The sequence below is a fragment of the Drosophila willistoni genome, unplaced genomic scaffold (assembly GCF_018902025.1).
Source record: "Drosophila willistoni isolate 14030-0811.24 unplaced genomic scaffold, UCI_dwil_1.1 Seg504, whole genome shotgun sequence".
In the NCBI taxonomy this organism is placed as follows: Eukaryota; Metazoa; Arthropoda; class Insecta; order Diptera; family Drosophilidae; genus Drosophila; species Drosophila willistoni.
The window spans coordinates 262,884-267,289 of record NW_025814435.1 but is presented as its reverse complement, the minus strand read 5'-3'; positions in this window follow the sequence as shown (position 1 = coordinate 267,289).

Genomic DNA, 4,406 nt, shown 5'->3' with positions numbered 1-4,406 from the left:
CACTCGCGATCTAAGCGACGATTGCGAACGTTCTGGACTAATAGACACAAGCTAAAGAAACTTACCATATCAACCATAATCAACCTGGATAACGACATACGACCTTTTATTGATTTATCAATAGATGGACAAATTTACACTGCTTTACTAGACAGCGGAGCTAACAAAAGTGTAGTAGGTGGAGAATTAGCAACAAAAATTATGACCACCAAGCAATATTGCCCCAAAACGCGCGGTAACGTTAGGACAGCCGATGGGCAATCGCAACAGGTGGTTGGTACGATTACAAGCAATCTTACTTATAACTCGAAAAGCGCCAACTTAGAATTTCTAATAGTACCGACTATTACTCAAAAGGTAATTTGTGGCATGGACTTCTGGAGAACATTTGGTCTTTCAATTTCTCATATCCAATCAGACCCTAAAATTTCTGAAGTTTCTGTTGAGGACGATAAATTTCCATTAACAGCTAGTCAGCATGACTATGCTGTAATTGACAAATTACAAACTGTAATAACTGGATTTCCAACTTTTGAAAGAGATGGCTTAGGTTTTACGAGCCTTATAGAACATATTATTGACACCAAAAACGCCAAGCCAAACAAAAATTTTACCCAATATCACCAGCGAAGGAAAACTTATTATGTCTATAGATAGACAAAATGTTAAAGCAAGTAGTGATAGAAGAAGCGCCCGCGTCCTCTTGGTCTTCCCCTTGCGTCTTGTTAGTCAAACCAGGTAAGGTAAGATTCTGCCTTGACTCTCGAAAATTAAATGCGGTTACAGTAAAAGACGCATATCCAATACCTAATCTAGAAGGCCTATTAAGTAGACTTTCATCGAAAGGAAAAACAGCATTCACAGTTCCCAATCGCCCATTGTATCAATTTAGGAGAATGCCTTTCGGACTGTGTAATGCCCCCCAAACGATGTGTTGTTTAATGGACCAAGTTATTCCGTATCAGCTCAAAACTCAAGTATCAGTTTACCTTGACGACTTATTGATATTATCAAATCATTTCGATGAACATCTTGCTCATCTTAATGAGGTATCTGCCCGTCTGAAGCAGGCAGGGCTAACCATTAACATCCAGAAGAGTCAATTTTGTCTGCGAAAAGTAGAGTACCTAGGATATATAGTCGGAAAGGGCACGTTAAGAGTTAACCCAGACAAGGATAAAGCCATATCCGAGTTCCCAGTGCCGAAAACCAAGCGACAGCTTAAGAGATTTTTAGGAATGACTGGATGGTACCAGCGATTTATCTCACAATATGCAACTATCACCTTTGCGTCAACAGAATTATTTCGTGGCCATTCTTTTTCGTGGAACGAAGAAGCGCAATGTGCTTTTGAGAACATCAAGTCTAAACTTAGCACTGCTCCGTTTTTAGCACACCCAAATTATAAGAAACCGTTTATAGTGCAATGTGATGCAAGTATGCTTGGAGTAGGGGCGCTTTTAGCCCAAGTTGATGAGTTCGGATTCGAACGACCCATCACGTTTATGTCTAAAAAACTTTACACAGCACAACGAAATTATTCGGTCACCGAACTCGAATGTCTTGCGGTAGTGTTGGCGAATAAAAGATTTCGAATGTATATCGAAGGCCATGAGTTTAAAGTCGTGACTGATCACGCTAGTTTGCGGTGGCTTATGAACCAACAAGAACTAAGCGGTCGATTAGCCCGCTGGTCAATGAAGCTGCAGGGGTATAACTTCCAGATAGAACACCGGAAAGGTAGTAAAAATGTTGTTGCTGACGCTTTGTCGCGATCATTTGAAAATGAAATAGCTTCCCTGGAAATGGAATTATCTCCTGAAATCGACTTGTCCTCGTCGGCATTTGAATCCGAAGAATATAGATCTCTGAGAGACAAATATGTAAAGGCAAATCTTCCGGATTTTCAAGTTATTAATCAATATATCATCGCACTGACTTTATGACTGGAAAAGCAGCGGAAAACGATAAGATGTCAAAATTGTTGGTGCCCCAAGAACTCCGTGATAGTGTTATTAGAGAAGCCCACAATCCTCCCAACTCAGCCCATTGCGGCATAGCAAAATGTTTAGAGCGTATTCGGCGTAACTTTTTCTGGCCAGGACTAATTGTAGACGTTAGGAAGTACATTCAACAGTGTGAGATATGTCAAACCTGCAAATGCCCAGTCCACGAACTGACCATAGGATAAATTGTTGGAGAGCGAATTGGCCATAAGTGCGCACACATGTTGTTGTGTGGAGCGTACCCAGCCAGCCTAATTCCTAGGCGAACCCTCGTTGGAGTGGATGTTTCACCTTAGGACACGGGATAGCCCCTCTCAACCAAGACTGGAGATTTCTGCTGGGAAGACGTTGCCGCAGATTCAAAACCCAGCATTGACGACCCCAACCTCACCTCCAGCCCGTAGTGGGCCCTCAAACAGCCGTTTTTCTTTTTCTTTAAGTATCGTACAAACATGTGCTCAAATTTATAAGTATAATATTTATAATGAAATTTCTATATAGCAGGTTTTGAAAATCATAACGTTGGTAACGAGAAGCAAGTTATATTTTTGTGCCCTTCTTAATAATTTGAACAGCCTCTAGTGCTCCACCCATCATCAGGCCTGCTGACTGGATTGGACTCTACAAACTGTAAGTACGGCATAGCCGCATAAAATCATTTATTTTTCCAAGTGAAATAAATGCTTAACGTAAAATTTAGTTTAGATCAAATTTATACTTATAAAAGAACACACATTTTTGTACGATTCCTATCACCGAATTAGTTAGGAATTATCTATATTTAAAATTATTGTTAATGCTCCTATTATATAAGTGGGATACGAAATCCGATATTATCTTCTTATCTTAATGGCATATGCCAATTTTTTCTTTGAATTTGAATATATGTATGAAATGATAAATTGCTGAGTTAGTTTATTTGGGCACCTGACGTAAAAGATTTAACAGCCACAATATGGGTAATACTGATTTTCCCTAGGTATTACAAGGTTGGGTGGGTAAAGAGAAGTCAATGACATCTAGGTCCTTAGAATAACACCCATCACCTCTGCATAAAAATCCCTATTTAGGTGTAGTCCTTTATTCCTTATCTCTCTCTTCATTTTACTTATGTAGCGCATGTTTTGGAAGAGCACAAGAACCACCCCATTTTTCCTGAGCTCAGCCGAGCCACTTGTTAGTAAGACAGAGAGTGCACTCCGACACCCGCGTGTTCGTTACAATCTATACTATTAAATTGTATAGGTAAATTAGAAGTTTTACCAAATACCAACTCATATGGACAATAATCATGCGCCATGTCATAATTGTGACGAATTAGGACATGGTTATCAGAACTGTTTGCAACAACGTCGCATATTTTTTTATGGGTGTGGACTAGTAGATGTGTATAAACCAAATTGTTTAAAATGTAATCCGCGTACGGGAAACCAGTCGCAGGATATCCGCCGATTAGTAAAGGGGGATGTCCGCCCGTAGTCTTGGATAAACCAAAGAATTTAATAATCAACTCAGACGTGACCTTACTTAATAACTCTGACTTACCTAATACTAAACAGTTCAAACCATATCATGTGCGGTTGCAGGAGTATACCAAGCGAAGATCTAAAATATTTGACAAAGCGATGCCGCACTCGCGATCTAAGCGACGATTGCGAACGTTCTGGACTAATAGACACAAGCTAAAGAAACTTACCATATCAACCATAATCAACCTGGATAACGACATACGACCTTTTATTGATTTATCAATAGATGGACAAATTTACACTGCTTTACTAGACAGCGGAGCTAACAAAAGTGTAGTAGGTGGAGAATTAGCAACAAAACTTATGACCGCCAAGCAATATTGCCCCAAAACGCGCGGTAACGTTAGGACAGCCGATGGGCAATCGCAACAGGTGGTTGGTACGATTACAAGCAATCTTACTTATAACTCGAAAAGCGCCAACTTAGAATTTCTAATAGTACCGACTATTACTCAAAAGGTAATTTGTGGCATGGACTTCTGGAGAACATTTGGTCTTTCAATTTCTCATATCCAATCAGACCCTAAAATTTCTGAAGTTTCTGTTGAGGACGATAAATTTCCATTAACAGCTAGTCAGCATGACTATGCTGTAATTGACAAATTACAAACTGTAATAACTGGATTTCCAACTTTTGAAAGAGATGGCTTAGGTTTTACGAGCCTTATAGAACATATTATTGACACCAAAAACGCCAAGCCAAACAAAAATTTTACCCAATATCACCAGCGAAGGAAAACTTATTATGTCTATAGATAGACAAAATGTTGAAGCAAGTAGTGATAGAAGAAGCGCCCGCGTCCTCTTGGTCTTCCCCTTGCGTCTTGTTAGTCAAACCAGGTAAGGTAAGATTCTGCCTTGACTCTCGAAA